The sequence below is a fragment of the Pleurodeles waltl genome, chromosome 3_1 (assembly GCF_031143425.1).
Source record: "Pleurodeles waltl isolate 20211129_DDA chromosome 3_1, aPleWal1.hap1.20221129, whole genome shotgun sequence".
Classification (NCBI taxonomy): Eukaryota; Metazoa; Chordata; class Amphibia; order Caudata; family Salamandridae; genus Pleurodeles; species Pleurodeles waltl.
In genome coordinates this window covers 430,286,675-430,305,376 of record NC_090440.1, presented here as the reverse complement: position 1 = coordinate 430,305,376, position 18,702 = coordinate 430,286,675, and positions in this window count along the sequence as shown.

Below are 18,702 nucleotides of genomic sequence, written 5' to 3'. Positions count from 1 at the left end.
TTTCAAATCCATCCAATGTGGTGTTCTGTATTACTGTGGTGACCACAAACCACCATGGTTCGGACCACCATTGGTGTACTGCCATGGCTGAACTGCCACTGCGACTTTTGACTTGTAATAGGGTCGGTAACTGATCGATGGTGCTGGTGGTCAGACCGCCTATTTCACACCGTCCTCTGGACTTGTGGTCTTGCATTTTTGTCTGACTTTTGGCAGTCCTGCCTGTGCAACTCACAATACAGCTGCCTGTATGACCGCCAACATGGCAGTCTTTTGGCAGTATCCACTATGGCAGTCTGGTGGTCCGACCGCCAAACTCGTAATGAGGCCCATAGTCCTCTAAATCCTATTCCACCAAAGCAATACACTTCTAAAAACCCCAGTACCTCTGGGGAGGCGCTTAAAGACTCACAGAGTGTTAACAGCAGGGTTCAGTCTAGGTTTAATTGCCACTGGTCAGCTTGGCAGTTGCAGAAATGACCTATTGCTGCTTGTCTATTCCTGTAGCTTGAACAAGAGATCAGCTTCATTACCCTTAGAGTTCACCTGGTTGTCCTGGGTGCAAGAGGGAACAGATCCAGTCCATCAGAGCTTCTCTCAGGTCACAGGCAGCAGATACAGTCTTCCTGTGATCTTCCACACAGCTAGAAAGTATTCTGAAGTGGTTGCCTGGAGGTGCCACATTCATGCCTGGCTAGTGGGTGGAAAACACTCCTGCACACACCCTATCCAATATGGAAAGGTTCTCAGAGCCGTGCCTGCCCACCTTGGGCATTTTCAAGATGGCAAAATTCTCCATTTACACCAAATTTGAGCTGTGAGAGCTGGGGGTACTTGATGGGAGTTTACACTGATAATCCTATGTAAACCCTTATCCAATACTAAGGTCCAGTTTGAGGCAGCCACTGTGCCCACAATAAACCCAGAAACAGAAGTCCGGTAGGCTAAATACAGCATTCTTAAGCAACCAGACATTCCATACACAAAAATTATCTTGACCTATTGTTCAATCCTTCCTAACGTGCCCCAAGTGTTTTATGTGGCTCAACAGTCCTTTCAAGCAGGAATTGAAACTGTGCTATCAAAAGGAGACCCACAGCCTGACACTAAATATTCTGCCAAGCTCAGATTAATCATTTCTGCTCATTCAGATCGGACCATTGTTTGCTTCTGGGAGGCATTTCATACCTAGTCCAAGGCTAATCACTTCCTGGGAGTTGGAAGAGGAGAATGCTAATTAGTCGTCTGAATGTTGAGGCAGGTAAAGCATAACTTTCTAAAGGTTACTTTTCCTTCCAGTAAGCATGGCAAGACCACATATACTCAACATGTAAGCAGTGTTGTTACTATATAGTATGCTTGGGTGACTTTATCCCCCAATTGTATATCTGTGCACCATAATGGAGGGCTTCTGCTGTGACATGTAGTTCTAGTCATGTCTGATTAGGAGCTGGTAGTCCCAATATTATTTCCTTATATCTAGTAGTGCCATTTCCCCATGACAGATGCTATGATGCAACTTCTACAGTGTGATCCTAGAGGACTTGCCAACTCGCAGTCATGTGCATATCTCTGACCCTAGCTTTTTGAAAAAATCAGCAGGAACCTGGGACAGGGTATTTTGTAGTATAGAAAGTAATTTCAGCAGTGTTATTATCTTAAACAGGAATGTTTGGCCCACCAGAGAAAAAGCAGCAGTTTCCTCCAGTGTCACAAGTCGTCCCTGAAGCACTTCAAACAGGTTCAGTTTAGAAACTGTATTTGGATCTGGTGTGATGTGCATATCCAACTGTTTAAAACTTGTTTATTCAAGGTTAAAGGTTCACTGCACCTATGGATTGTCTATTCGGTGTTCAAAAATAGATTTGTCCCAATTGACGCCATAGCCAAAGCACCAGCCAACCGTTTTAATGATGTGTAGCAATCTGTAGCACACTTGGGGTCTGTCAGGTATAGAAGGATATTATCTGCAAAGAGTTAAAACCTTTTGTCCCAACCAGTCTATTTGTAGGCTTCTGATCAGAACACTATTTCATATACAGCAGGCTTGGAGCCCCAGAATCAGGACAGAGGGCATGGGTCAGATGGGGGCATCCCTGCCTCATACCCCTGATACCTTTCCATAGCTCTCACAGTGCCCCATTTATCCTGACCCTTAACATAAGGAACATGTAGGGGCGTGTCATCCAGATATGGAACTTCAGCCTGGATCCCATTTTTAAAGAGGTTAGAAAACATTTAGGCCCATGTTAAGTTGTCAAATGATCTGGCTGAATCCAGAATAACCACAGCTTTGCTGGTGTATGCCATTTAAGCAAGCAGACTTCTGAGGTTTAGCTTTGTGTTCCTGTTGGGCTTGAAGCCTGAATGATCAGGCTGTATTAGTGGCCTATGAACCCATTCAGTTTGGTTGCCAAACATTTGGTAGTATCTTAGGGCCTCATTATGAGGCCATGGTCGCAGCTGGACTGCGGCACTCCAGGCGGTCGAACCACCACATTACGACCCTGGCAGCTGGACCACCAGGGGACAGCCGTCCCCGCCAGGAGCATGGTTCCTGGTGGCATGGTGGCAGATGGAGTTGTGGTCAACCATGGTGGTGCTGAGTTTAGTGCTGCTGCACGGATCACTAGTTCAGTTTCTGCCAGCCTTTCTATGGTGGGGCCCCGGTCAATAGAAAGGCTGGCAAAAAAGCAGGCTGTTGAAGTGCAGGAGCCCTCACCCATTACCCTTGGAAGGCGCACTGCAGACAGTGCGCATTAGGGGGTGCCGGCGGCCCTCTCTGTGCAACAGCATTGGCCTTGGCTCCATGTGTAGCTGAGGAAAATTTTGCTGTACTATTTCCATTGGGTTGACCGACGGAAACCTATCAATATGGAGAAAATATGCAGAAACTTCATACCGGGGCAGGGGAGAGACAGCCAGGTCCGCGGCGGTCTCCTCCCTTCAAGTTTGGCGGTCAGCTCGTCCACCCTCCAAACTCATAGTGAAGCCCTTAATCTCCATATTTAAGACAGAGCTTGTTAGTAGAACCACTATTTCCTAGGCTTACCTGCCTTATGGATTATAACCACTGGGGCCATTCAAATGTCATCTGACAAACTCCTCCACTCTGCGCTACTCTGAACAGAGAAGCATTTGGTCTGGTAAAGAACTGAACAGTCATTTTAAAAATGCCCCAGGGAGACCTGTAGGGCTTGGTGCTTTGCATTCTGCATCTGGGAGATTATGTCAGCACTCTCTTAAACGGGGAGTGGGCAGATCAGCAACCAATCTGTCCATGTCTGCTACATAACTGTTCATTTTAGATGCATAAAGGCCAATCAGGTACATGGAAAAGGCCTCAACATTTTCTCTTTTTTGCACCCACCAGTACCCTCTGATCTGTATGTATTTCACTGACCAACTCGCCTCTCCCGCCAAAGACAGCTACACTCAGCTATGACCTTCCTGGTCTTATTGACAACTTCATGGCTAGCTTATTCTGAAGTAAAATCACTACACTCAAGCAGAATTAACTTGGCAAGCCTATGGAAGAAATCTTGCAGCCATAATGACAAATTGGCATGTCATAGTCATTACAGAATTTTTTATACCATCACTGGAAAAACATAACAATTCCACAGCTTGCACATTCTCAGAAGTCTCTTGTCCATCGAAGCACATAAAAGTATGGGTGTTTGAAAAAAATATTGGAAACCAATATTGTGGTACAGAAATATGATGTCAAGAATATCTGGACTTCATATATATCATGGACAGGAATATTGAAGGTAAACATCTCGTTTTTAGTGTTTTTAATATAATTGTTAAAACATCGATGTTGAAAATATTGTTCAATATAATATTATTCTTTTATGCATATTAGTATGTGATATATTGCATTTTTTTGATTCCATGTGTTTGCATTTTTTATTTTGTTTTTATTTTAGATAATTTGTTTACTTATTACATTTTCTAAATTTGCATTTTCAGTGTTAAGATGGCTTTTGATTAATCATTGCATTTGTTAGTAGTATGCTGGGTTACTAGGGGATAGGGTGGAGAGAGTTAAAAAAATATTTATTTATTTGTGAATGTTAAGTTAATAATTTTAAAGATATGCAAATTAATTGTTTTGAATATTAAAATGTCACTTAATAATGTTTTAAATATTTTTAATTTTTATGTTAAGATATAATTAAATGGTATTTTCTTTAGAAAAAAAATATATTTTAAAATGAAAAAAAACATTTTTATAAAAATGTTTAAAAAGTAGTATATTTGGAATTATTCTGAGGTTTAAATAAAAAATGTTGCATTATTTTTAGGAAATTGCATTATTTTTAGGAATTTGGTATAATTGTATAAAAACCTAAACAAATAATTAAAAAAACAATTAATTGAAAACATTCTTACAATATAAAAGTTTATTTTTTAATATATATAATTTATAGGCTTGAATTTTTGAATGGAATAAATATTTACATTTTTATTAGTACTTAATATATTAATTTTACATTTTCAGTGAAGTTATTTAAATAAAGGTTAGTAGTTTAGCAGAGTATGTTTAAATACAATTCTTTTGATGATAATGTAATATAAAACATAGGTAAACCAATATATTTAGAACTAGATGTTAAAAGTTTTACCTATTTAGTGTGGGAATAGTAAATGTCACCCCTTTTCACGCCCAGCACCTTCCCCAAGTTGGTTTTGATTTGAGTGGGAATAGTAAATGTTTCACCTTTAGTGCCAAACACCTTCTCCAAGTTTGTTTAGGTTGGAGTGAAACTAGTAAATGTCATCCCTTTAGTGTCCAACACTTTCCTCAAGTTAGTTTTGATTGAAACTGGAATAGCAAATTTCACACCTGCTGCAAGCTGGTTTAGATTGTAGTTGGAATATTAAATTTCACCGGTTTAGTGTCCGCTGCCTTCCCTGAAATTGGTTTAGTTTAGAGTGGGAATATTAAATGTCACCCATTTAATATTCAACACCTTCTGCAAGTTGATTAAGTTTGGAGTTGGAATAGTAAGAGTCACCCCTTTAGTATCCAACAGCTTCCCCAAGTTGATTTAAATTGGAATGAAAATAATAAATGTAACCCCTTTAGTGTCCAGCACTTTCCTCACGCTGGTTTAGATTGAAGTGGGAATAGTAAATATTAACCCTTTAGTGTCCAACACTCTCCACAAGTTGTTTCAGATTGAAGTGGGAACTGTAAATGTTTCCCTTTTACCACTCAACACCTTCCTCAAGTTGGTTTAGATTGGATTGGGAATAGTAAGTGTAACTAACCTTTTTAGTGTCCAACATATTCCCAAAATGAATTGAAACACAAGATGTCACATCCATTTTTTTCTGAACAATTTTAGTTTATTGAACAGATTTAACTGCTTGTAAGATATATGTTAAGCAAATATGAAAACAAACATAAAGTCAAGTAAGTAAACCCTTAATGTTAGTTTTTAATTAAAAAACACAAACACATAATATTTTATATATACATTTCTATAATGTACATTTCTAAATGTTATTTTTCATTGCTTTCAATTGTAATTTTTTTTAAGCTTTTCAAAATGTCTAACATTATTTCAACATGTTATTCATTAGTATATATGTAATAATTGTATATATTTTATACTGTTGTTTAATTTGTATTTTACAATCTTTGCATAATTTCTTAGAAAAGTTTTGAGATGTTTTACATTTTTAATAATTTTTCCATATGTTTTAACATTTATTGAACAGGATGTTTTATTTCTTAATTTTCTTGTTGGTGGAAAATGTCATATTATACAGTTTATGTTATAGTTATGTCATTAGTATGTGGAATTGTTTGAAATATGGCCCTTATTACAACCCTGGCGGTCGGTGGTAAAGCGGCGGTAAAACCGCCAACAGGCCGGCGGTAAAAAAATGGAATTATGACCATGGGGGAAACTGCCAACATAGACAGACACTTTAACAGTCCGACCGCCACGGCGGTACAAACAAACAGCATGGCGGTCACCACCAACAGACAGGCGGAACACAATGTACCACCCACACTATTATGACAGGCCAATCTGCCACCTTTTCCTGGGCGGATTCAACGCGAACAAAAACACAGCGGAAACAGGACTTGGAAGGGAAAACACTCACCTCTACACACCCCAAGAGGAACAAGGACACCATGGAGCCTGAACTCCAAATAATCCCTGCAATTGTCTTCCTGCTCCTCTACCAGGAGCACGACCGACGTCAGCGACGGCCACAGTGAGTACTGCACCTACGACACAGGGGAGGGGGAGGGAAAAGAGAGTGACACACACATGCAACACGCAACACCCTCACCTACAACAACACACACACCAATACATGCTGAAACATTACATTTAGACCCCCCAACACCCCCTGGAAGAATGCAAGGACAAAAGGAAATGATTGTAACCATTGTAATCAATAAACATCCATTAGTCAAACATTTATATACACTATAAACAAATATGTACACCAAGAATTCAAGTCCAGGTACTGCACCTATATAGTCTGTGGACCACTGGGCCCAAAATGCATGGGCGAGGCCCACACAAGATACCCGATCAAAATGGAGAGAACACTGCAGGGGCATCAGATCAAAATAAAACAAGCACCTCAGGGGGAAGGGAAGGGGGGGCACCTCAGCCAGATGAGTGCACAACGCCAGCTCCACGAGGGGGCTCCATGCCCATTGATGTATCCTGGGGAGTGCATAGCCACAGTCTCTCAAGTCTCTCCAATGGGTGGGTTGCCCACTGCTTTATCCTGGGAAGTGCAGAGCCACAGTCTCTCAAGTCTCTCCAGTGGGTGGGTTGTCCACTGCTTTATCCTGGGGAGTGCAAGGCCATAGTCTCTCAAGTCTCTCCAGTGGGTGGTTTGCCAACTGCTTTATCCTGGGGAGTGCAAAGCCACAGTCTCTCAAGTCTCTCCAGTGGGTGGTTTGCCCACTGCTTTATCCTGGGAAGTGCAAAGCCACAGTCTCTCAAGTTTCTCCATTGGGTGGTTTGCCCAATGCTTTATTCTGGGGAGTGCAAAGCCACAGTCTCTCAAGTCTCTCCAGTGGGTGGTTTGCCCACTGCTTTATCCTGGGGAGTGCAAAGCCACAGTCTCTCAAGCCTCTACAGTGGGTGGTTTGCCCACTGCTTTATCCTGGGGAGTGCAAAGCCACAGTCTCTCAAGTCTCTCCAGTGGGTGGTTTGCCCACTGCTTTATCCTGGGGAGTGCAAAGCCACAGTCTCTCAAGTCTCTCCAGTGGGTGGTTTGCCCACTGCTTTATCCTGGGGAGTGTAAAGCCACAGTCTCTCAAGTGGATAACAGTCTCCACTGGTTCTGGAGGGGGCTTTCTGCCCAGAGTGCTTCATCCTGCCAAGGACTGAGGTAGTGGATTTGATACTCCACCGGTTCTGGAGGGGGCTTTGTGCCCAGAGTGCTTCATCCTCCCAAGGACTGAGGTAGTGGATGCCTTTCTCCACTGGTTCTGGAGGGGCTTTGTGCCAAGAGTGCTTCATTCTGCCAAGGACTGCGGTAGTGGGTGCCTTTCTCCATTGGTGAGGAGGGGGCCTTCTGCCCAGAGTGCTTCATCCTGCCTAGGACTGAGGTAGTGGATCTGATGCTCCACTGGTTCTGGAGGAGGCTTTCTGCCCAGAGTGCTTCATCCTGCCAAGGACTTATGTAGTGGATGCCTTTCTCCACTGGTTCTAGAGGGGACTTTCTGCCCAGAGTGCTTCATCCTGCCAAGGACTGAGGTAGTGGATGTGATACCCCACTGGTTCTGGAGGGGGCTTTGTGCCCAGAGTGCTTCATCCTGCCAAGGACTGAGGTAGTGGATGCCTTTCTCCACTGGTTCTGGAGGGGGCTCTCTGCCCAGAGTGCTTCATCCTGCCAAGGACTGGAGTAGTGGACTCCACTAACAGTGGGGCAACATGGAAGCTGCCCAGGCCCCTGGAACTGACCACCAGCCACGTACGGATGAACACTGGGGATGGCAGCCATGTCTGCGGTGGTGCCACTGGCTCAGGTTGTCGCGGGGCCGCTGGCAGTGCTGGCGGCTTGTCATTGGTGGCGGTTCTTGCGGCGGTCATTGTGGCAGAGGTGCTTGCGGCGGTCATTGTGGTGGCGGTGCTCACTGACTGCGGTGCTGGTGGCTGGCTCACTGACTGTGGTGCTGGTGGCTGGCTCACTGACTGCCGTGCTGGTGGCTGGCTCACTGACTGCCGTGCTGGTGGCTGGCTCACTGATGCGGTGCTGGCGGCGGTGTCAGTAATGGCAGTGCTGCTGGCGGGCTTACTGACCACGGTGCTGGCGGTGGTGTCAGTAGCGGCGGTGCTAGTGGCGGGCTCACTGACTGCGGTGCTTCTGAAGGGCTCTGTATCTGGGCTGCTGGCGGCGGTGTCCGTGGCGGTGGTGCATGTGGCGGGCTTGTCCGCCGTGCAGGTTGGCGGCGACGATGACTTGACTTTCTGCTTGAGGCCCTTCCCCATCTTTGATGCTGGCGCAGCTGGCGCAGCTGTCTTGCCACTCCCCACACTTGTCTTGGCTGAGCCCTTGGTGGCAGGTGTTTTGGCCTTCTCCCTCTGGGATGTGGGCAAATATTTCTGTTTTGGAGGTGGGGGAATGTCCGTGGCCTCGCTCCTTGGGACACTGGCAGCCCTGTTGCTTGGCGCACTCCAGAAACTAGGTAAGGTATTGCTGGCACCACTGTGCCCGGTGATGTGGTGGCTGAGGTGCTGGGTTGGGACCTGGAAAGGTGAACCCTAGGGGATGGACGGGGGAGAGGTGTAGGGAAGAGGTCAACATTTAAGGGGAAATGTTTTTTTGACACACTGGGATGGGTAGATGGAGGGTGTTTGGGAGTGGATGAAGAGGTAGTGGTTGTAGGAGGTGTTCGTTTGCTGACTTTGGGTGAAGGTGCATGGGCTGGAGGCTGTCGTGAGGTGGATGGCTGTTGGGTGGGTGTGTGACTGCGTTTGTGTAGTTTGGGAGGAGGGGTCACAGACACACTGGGAGAGGACACTGGGGATGTGTGAATGGTAGCGGGGTGGTGAGTGCACATGAGCGGTGTGTGGTGATGGGCGTGCTGGTGATGGAGGTAGTGGCTGAATTTTTAGTGCATGCAGGTGTGAGTGGAGAAGTGACAGGGAGGGAGGAGAGAGACATGGAGGAGGGGGACACAGTGGAGGCAGTGGATATTGGTATATGTGCATGGATATGATGCTTCTGTGAGTGCTTAGGGGATGTGTGGTGCTTATGTTTTCCAGAGCCACCCTTCTGTGTTGAGGTGTGTGTGCCTGCTGGTCTGATGGTGTGCTTGGGATAGGCTGAGGTACTGGGGATTGGGTCTGGGTGGAGGAAGTTGGAGGGGGGACACTGGACACAGGGACAATGGCTGCCATCAGTGCAGAAGCCAGAGCCTGAAATGCTCGCTGTTGGGCTGCCTGGTCAGAATGAATGCCCTCCAGGGATTCATTTGTCTGTTGCAACTGCCTCTCTACACCCTGAATGGCATTCAGAATGGTAGACTGCCCAACAGTGAGTGATCTCAGGAGGTCAATAGCCTCCTCACTGAGGGCAGCAGGGCTGACTGGGGCAGGGCCTGAGGTGCCTGGGGCGAAGGAGATGCCCACCCTCCTGGGTGAGCGGCCACGGGACACACACTGAGGGTCTGCTGGGAGGGTGGTGCTGGTAGGGGCGGTGGCGGCTGTACCTGTAGATGCGGTGGGCACAGAGGGTCCCGCCACTGCAAGGGAGATCCCATCAGATGAAGAGTCGGTGTCGCTGATCTCAGCTCCTGTCCCCGCCGTGGAGCTCCCCTCGCCCTCCGTCCCACTGATGAATTCAGACTCCGTTGTCTGGCCCTCCAGGGCCATGTGGGATGCAGCTCCCTCCTGCTCCGGTGGCACAGCTCCTCCATCTGATGATGCTAATGCACACAAGAACAGGGAGACCACAAAAAGGGGGGGAAGAAAGAAGAAAGACATGTTCAGTGCATACAATACCGCTACCGTCGGCGGACACTACAGACACAGCATCCCTCTGCACTACACCATGCACTTGGGGTTCCCTAATTAATCACAGGGACATGGGGTACATGGCCTATGCCCGATTGCCGCACACATGGAAGTCACAGGAGCCTGACTAGGTGTAGATGGCTCTTAACACTGGTGGGGATGGGGTGCCACTTAGCCTGCCTCACAAAGGGTCCTTGCCTACAAAGCTCGCCCTAGCCTAGGGGAACCCACTGCCCACCTCCCCCACCCAGACACCTCCAATGCGCACAGAGCCAGCTGAATGTGAGTGTACTCACCCCCTTGTGGCTGCTGTGATGCCCTCAAGCGCCCATCCAACTCCGGATACGCCACCGCCAGGATCCGGAACATCAGTGGGGTCATGGTGCGACGGGCTCCCCTCCCACGTTGGGAGGCCATCCCCAGCTGGGCCTCCGCCATCTTCTTGGTCCAGCGGTGAATATCCTCCCATCTTTTACGGCAGTGGGTGCTCCGTCTGTGGTGGACCCCCAGGGTCCGGACGTCCTTGGCGATGGCACGCCAAATATCCTTCTTCTGGTGGGCGCTGACCTAGAGGAATAGTACAGGGAAAAATGTAACAATTTTACCGTCCGGACCGTCACAGTCATTGCCCCACGTTCCCACCCTTGCCCTGATGCACATAAACTCACCGTGCGATCATGCAGGCCTCATCCCCCCGTATCACTCCATCCACACCACTCCAAACAGGCATTGCCCATACAGCATGCTCACAGTGTACTTACCTGTTTGTCTGGAGGACCGTAGAGTACCGTGTACTGGGGAGGACCCCATCCACTAGTTTATCCAACTCCTCTGATGTGAAGGCAGGGGCCCTTTCCCCAGACACATGAGCCATCGTCGCTACCAGACTGAGGTCACAGCAGCACTTGTAGTGTAGGTCCTCTCCTGTCGAAGATTAGGTATCAAGTGAGTGTACAGATAGAAAATGGCTGTCACGTCCGCTGCGGTGCGTACCGTCACATCCGGAATACATCGTTATTGGCTCCTGGGACCCATAGGGCCCAATGTTAACCAATTCAGGATTGGGCACGCGGTCTTCGACCGCCTACTGCAACGGTGTAGAACCCACGCAGTTACCTCATATCCCCTTGTCCCACATTACAGGTCAGGCAGCCGTCATTTCAGGTGGTCACATGGCATTATTTTTAAATGCGTCACACATATATAGGCCTTGCATATACATAGAGACAGGCACATAGCGTGTTGACAAATGTGTGCAATACAATTGCTTTTTACTTACCTCAGTGTTGGCTGACTCTGTGCTCGCTGTTCTCATCCATGAGGAGATGGCGGCATCCTCCGGAGTACAGACTGCTGATGGACCTGTCGACAATGGAAGAGCGACATGTAATAGTCACCTACAGACTAGATCATGCCACAATCCAGGAACTGTGTGCCCAGTTGGAGCCAGACCTGATGTCAGTTATCCGCCATCCCACAGGAATCCCCCCTCTAGTGCAGGTCCTGTCAGTACTCCATTTCCTGGCAAGTGGGTCTTTTCAAACAACAGTGGCCATTGCATCAGGGATGTCCCAGCCTATGTTCTCCAACGTGTTGCCCAGAGTGTTGTCTGCCCTGCTGAAACACATGCGCAGGTACATTGTGTTCCCTCAGGTGGAGGATTTGCCTACAGTGAAAGGTGACTCTATGCCCTGGGACATATCCCCAACATCATAGGTGCCATTGATGGTACACATGTGGCCTTGGTACCCCCCGCAGGAGTGAACAGTTGTACAGAAACCGGAAGAGCTACCATTCTATGAATGTGCAGATGGTGTGTTTGGCTGACCAGTACATCTCCCATGTGAACGCCAAGTTTCCTGGCTCAGTGTATGATGCTGACATTCTGCGGAATAGAAGCATCCCTTATGTGATGGGGCAACTCCAGAGTCACCATGTGTGGCTATTGGTTGAGGACATGGACCCTATACTGTGTGAATACTTGTCTGTGTCTGGGGTTGTCCCTAAGGGTTAGTGTGTGTCTAACAGTTGTCTCTCGACATTTGCTGGTGACTCTGGGTACCCCAACCTGTCATGGCTACTGACCCCAGTGAGGAATCCCAGGACAAGGGCGAAGTAGGAGGATTATTGAAAGAACCTTCGGCCTCCTGAAGGCCAGGTTCAGGTGCCTCCATATGACAGGTGGTTCGCTATACTACTCACCAAAGAAGGTGTGCCAGATCATCGTGGCCTGCTGTATGCTGCACAACTTGGCTTTGCAACGACAGGTGCCTTTTCTGCAGGAGGATGGTCCAGAAGGAGGTCTTGTGGCAGCTGTGGAGCCTGTGGACAGTGAAGAAGAGGAGGCAGAAGAAGAGGACATAGACAACAGAAACACCGTGATCCAGCAATACTTCCAGTGAGACACAGGTAAGAAGACATCACTGCCTCCTACATCTGATAAAATTGTTAGACCTATCATCTGTCTGTCACTTTCACCCAGTGTATGGACCCTAATTTGTCACTTTGCCTTTCAATTTCACAGATGTGGGTCCCACTGTTTGACCTCTGCTATGTTACCTCATGGACTAGAGCTGTGTGACATAGGTATCTAGACATTAGAACGGACATTGGGTTTTTCCTCAGTTATTGCAAATGCACAATTGTGAAAGCACAGACTGACTCCAGATTGTTTTGTGATTCAAGGGTGTTTATTTGAGTGCAAAATAGTGGAGGGGGTTTTAAAATGGGCAGGGGTGATGGTGGAGGAATGTCCATGACAGGGTCCAGTCTATTTGTCTCACAGGTGCATTGTCCAAAGGGGCATAGGAAGTGGAGCTAGGGCAGTTTAAGGATGGACAGGGGAACAAAGTGGGACAGAAGGATGACATTCAGGGTGGTCTCTGTCTTTGTCCTGAATCTCAGTGACCGCTTGCGGGGTGGTTCTCCATCTGCAGGGGGTAGGGTGCTGGTGTCGTCGTCCTGTGGCGGTGCCTCCGGTCCATTAGCGGCTGCGGAGGAGGTGGGCAGTTCATTGTCCAGGCTAGTGTCAGGGGCCCCTTGTTGTGCCACAGTGTCCCTCCTGGTGTTCACAAGGTCCTTCAGCACCCCTACAATGGTGCCCAGGGTGGTGTTGATGGACTTGAGTTCCTCCCTGAACGTGAACCTCCCTGAACCCCAAATACTGTTACTCCTGCAGCCGCTGGATCTCCTGAAACTTGGCCAGTACCGTTGCTATTGTCTCCTGGGAATGATGGTACGCTCCCATGATGTTGAGGAGGGCCTTGTGGCGAGTGGGTTCCCTGGGCCTGTCCTCCCCCTGTCGCACAGCAGACCTCCCAGTTCCCTGGTTTTCCTGGGCCTCTGTCCCATGAACCGTGTGCCCACTGCCACTGCCCCCAGGTCCCTGCTGTTCTTGGGGTGGTGGGTTTGCCTGGGGTCCCTGTAGTGGTGGACACACTGCTACTTGACGTGTCCTGGGGACAGAGGTATGGGCCTGCTGGGTGGGTGCTGTGGTGGTGTTTCCTGAGGGGGGAGGCTCTGTGGTGGCCTGTGACTGTGTCAGGGGAACCGACTGTCCCGAGGTCCCAGATGGGCCGGGCTGGTCATCTAGATCCAGTTGGACAGAGCTGCTGTCATCACTGTGGGCCTCTTCTGTGGGGGGGAGTGGACATGTCTGGAACCTCCTGTCCGGTGACGTTGGGTAGGGGTTCTGCAGGGGTGTAAAGGGGTGGGTATTGCATCTGTGTGTGCCATGGTGTGCAATGGGTGGGTGACCCTGTACCCCAGTGCTTACATTATTGTGTAGGACCTTGTGTGACAATTGTTTAGGGGGTCTGTGTGGGTATCTGTAGTGGACATGCGTTGGTGATGGGTGTCCATGCTTTGTTGTTGCATGCAGGGCTTGGTGTTGGGATGTGTGGTTTGTGATAGTGGGACATATGTGAGGAGTTGGAGTGATGGGGGTGAGGGTGGGGGTATGTGATAGCATGCAGGTAGGGTGGTGTATATGGTAGTTAAAGATTTGACTTACCAGAGTCCATTCCTCCAGCTACTCCTGCGAGGCCCTCAGGATGCAGTATAGCCAAGACCTGCTCCTCCCATGTTGTTAGTTGTGGGGGAGGAGGTAGGGGTCTGCCACCAGTCCTCTGAACCGCAATGTGGTGTCTTAAGACCACGGAACGCACCTTTCTCCGTAGGTCATTCCACCACTTCCTGATGTCATCCTGTGTTCTTGGATGCTGTCCCACTGCATTGACCCTGTCCATGATTCTGCGCCATAGCTGCATCTTCCTAGCTATGGTGGTGTGCTGCACCTGTGATCCGAATAGCTGTGGCTCTACCCGGATGATTTCCTCCACCATGACCCTGAGCTCCTCCTCAGAAAACCTGGGGTGTCTTTGCGGTGCCATGAGGTGGTGTGGGTGATATGTGAGGTGGTGTGTGTTGTGATGTGTGGGGTGATGTTTAGGGGTTTGTGTTGTTTTGTGCGTGGATGTGTATGAGTGATGGTGTTGTGTGCCTCTGTATGCTGGTGTGCTGTTTGCTTTTCTGTCTCTCTGCTTCTTCCAAATTTTTTGTTGTAAGGGTTCGTGGGTAATGTGGGTTTGTGTTTTATATTGTATTGGGTGTGTGGGAGTGGTGTGTGTATGGCTATCAGGTGTGTGTATCTGGATTTGTCCAAAGTGGTTGTGTTTTGTAAATGTGTGTGTATTTTGAGCGCAGCGATATGTACCGCCAATGGAATACAGCGGTTGAAAGACAGCCGTGTGGATTCGTGGGTCGTGATAGTGTGGGCGTATTCCTGTTGACGTGACGGTGGATGTTTTGTTGTCGCCAGTTTATCACTGACCTTTGGTGTGGCAGACTTGTGTGGGTGTCTAGATTTTGGCGGATTCCGAGCTGTGGGTCGTAATACCTGTGGTGGAATTTTTCGGCCTCGGCAGTGTGTTGGCAGTCTTCTGCACGGCAATAAGCAGGATTTACCGCCAATGTTGTAATGAGGGCCTATGTGTTGTATGTCCTTGATGTGATAGGATGAATTTGGTTTTAAGTTATTTTATTGGTTATTGCTACATTTTGTTTAAATAATTAATATATTTATTTTATTATATCAGTGCTTATTAACTTTTAATTGTACTTATGTGTTTCACTGATGTAATAATATGCTTATATTATTATTTAAAAAGGATTTGGTATGTTGGTTTAGAGTTTGTTGTCGTTTTTGAGGATCTTGGTAGACTAAAATTTAAATTATAGTATGGTTTTGGCTATCATTTCTAAGTAGTCTACTCCTTTGTTATTTATGAAGAGTTTAGCTTTAAATTGTAGATTGTTGTACATTCTTTTAGTTTGTTTGGTGAGTTTAGGATCACTTTTAGAAAATATTGCTCTATTCTTAGTTGTTGGTAGCTTTGCCCTTTTTAGTAATGCTTTGATAAATGTTTATAATGTAGGTTGAATTTTACCTATTATGGATTTTACTGCATTGTATGATCCATCCACAGCATTCTTTGTTTTGGTTTCCTGTGCCAGGGTGCTGCCATACACATTCCACCATGGTATCTGGAATTTCGCTTGGGGTTTGTGTCCTGACCAATGCAGTCTGCCACCTGAAGTGTCTTAGAAATAGTCCATTAACGGACTAAGGCTCTGGTCACGGCTTTGGTGGTCAGACTGAGCCAACCGCCAAAGCTGCAGGGAGGAGGCTGCCATCATACTGGAAGCCTCCCTCTAGTTGTATTATGATGTTTCCACCAGGCTGACAGGCGGAAACATCATATTACGACGTTTCCACCTGTCAAACCAGTGGAAACAATGCCGTAACACATCTGCACCTTGGAATGCGCACTGTCTGCAGTGAAGACAGTGTGCATTTCGAGGATGCTGGCAGAGGGGCCCCTGCTCAGGCCATGCCATGCACATGGGCAGTGCATGGGCCCCCCTTTGGCCCCATAGCACTGGTTTTCTGCCAGCCTTTTCATGGTGGCACCCTGCCATGAAAAGGCTGGTTGAAGGATGACTCATGATCAGCACAGCAGTGCTGAACTCAGCACCACTGTGTCTGAACATGACTCTGACTGCTACCACCCCATTGGAAACCATGTTCTTGGTGGTGGCTGTGGTTCCCTGGTAGTCCAACCAACAGGGTGGTAATCTAGCAGTCCGACTGCCAGGAGTGCATCAGTCAGACTGCCACCACGAGTGTGGCAGTCTTAAGATTGCCAGAATTATAATAAGGCCCTAAGTTTGCCTTCAGTTTGTTGGTAGAAAGGGCTTTCAAATATTTAGTTACAGTGGCTTTCTACCTCTGTCACAGGGACATAGGTTAGTGCTATCATGTTTTTTAATTTCAAATGCAAATTGACTGTTAGTGGAATAATAGGCATAGGCCCTCATTATGACATTGGCGGTAAGTCCCACTTACAGCCATGCCGAGCGCCACCAACATACCAGCGCCGAGGCGGATTACCGCTACCCAAATTATGACACACACATACCAATCCGTCACTATACCGACACACACAAAAGCCTCCAGCCCAAAGGTCAGTGATAAATTGGCGGTACCAAAACCCACACCGCTATGCCAACAGAACTACGTCCACAGCATTATGACCCACGAATCACCGCAGCAGACATTTAACCGCGGTAAACCATTGGCGGTACAAATACACACAACCTAAAAAACAACACCACATTGGACAATTCAAACTACACACACCTGACAGACATACACACACCACACCACACACCCACACCAATATAAAACACACACACACACTACCCACAACCCCTTACGATGAAAAAATATTGCCAGCTGAGAGAGACAAACCAAGAGCACCCACAGAACTAGAGCCACAAAACACCATCACCCATAAACCATCCACGCAACTTACAGCACACACCCCAACACATCACCCCACACACCCTCACACACACCACACACTATACCCATGGCACCACAAAAACACCCCAGGTTCTCAGAGGAAGAGCTAAGGGTCATGGTGGAGGAAATCATCCGGGTAGAGCCAGCAATTCAGATCACAGGTGTAGCAGACGTCCATTGCTAGGAAGATGGAACTATGGCGGAGGATCTTGGACAAGGTCAACGCCTTGGGACAGCACTCAAGAACAAGGGATGACATCAGAAAGAGGTGGAACGATCTACGGGGGAAGGTGCGTTCCGTGACAGCAAGACACAAGATAGCAGTACAGAGGACCCCCAACTCCTCCCCCACAACTAACAACATGGGAGGAGCAAGTCTTGGCAATCATGCACCCTGAGAGCCTGGCCAGAGTAGCAGGAGGACTGGACTCTGGTTAGTAAAATCTCTATTGCTATCACCCCCCCTACCTGCATACCATCACATACCCCCACCCCTGCCCTCACCCCTATCACCCCTATCACCCCATCACCTCACATACACCCCACAATTACAACCCACTCATCCCAATGCCAAGCCCTGCACGTAACACCAATGTACGGACTCCCATCACAGACCTGCATGGACACACATCACTAAAGCATGCACACTAGAGACAATCACCTAGCCCACCAAATCATTACTCACACAATGCTAAGCTGCCAGGGCAATAACAACCATAGAGGGTAACACACCCATGCACAAGATGGCAGACACAGAAAAAATAACACTGTATTTACATCCCCACAGGTCCCCCATCCAACGTCACCGCAGAGGAGGTTCCAGCAACATCCAGTCCCCCCCAGAAGAGGCCCACAGTGATGACAGCAACTCTGGATGCCTGGATCTGGATGAGCAACCTGGCCCATCAGGGAACTCCGGACAGTCGGTAACCCAGGCCCAGTCCCATACCACCACAGAGCCTCCCCCTAGGAAACACCACCACAGCACCCACCCAGCGGGCCCATACTACTGTCCCCAGGACAAGTAAATCAACAGTGTGCCCACCAATACAGGGACCCCAGGCCACCTCACACACACAAGACGATCAGGGACCTGGGGTCAGTGGGCACACGGTTCAGGGGACAGAGGCACAGGACAGCGGGGAAGATGGGAGGACTGCTGTGCGACAGGGGGAGGACTGGCCCAGGGAACCGACCCTCCAGGAGGCACTCACCAACATCCTGGGAGCATACCACCATTACCAGGAGATGATGGGCCAGACACTGGACAAGTTGCAGGAGACCCAGCGGCTGCAGGAGGGAGAGTACCTGGCGATCACAGAGGACTTAAAGGACATCCACACCACCCTGGTCATCATTGGAGGGGTGCTGGCAGACATGACCAACACCACGAGGAAGGCAGTGGCATACCAATGGGCCCCTGACACTAGCCAAAACGATGAACAGCCTTCCACCTCCGCTGCCGCTAGTGGACAGGAGGCCGCACCATAGGAACAACAGTCCACCAGCACCCCTCCCCCAGCAGAAGGAGAACCACCCCGCAAACGGTCCCTGCGATCCAGGCAGAAGCCAGAGAACATTGCCAAGACCCCCACCAGGAAATAAGACTCTCCTGAATGTCACCCTTGTGTCCCACTCAGTCACCCTGACCACCTTGAACTGCCATTGCTCCACTTCCTATGCCCCCTTGGACAATGCCCCTGTGATACCAATAGACTGGACTCTACCCTCATCTTCACTCCATCAGCAACCCAGCCTATTGCAATACCCCCCCACCCACTTATTAGCACCTAAATAAACACCCTTGGAACAAATACAAGTATGGAG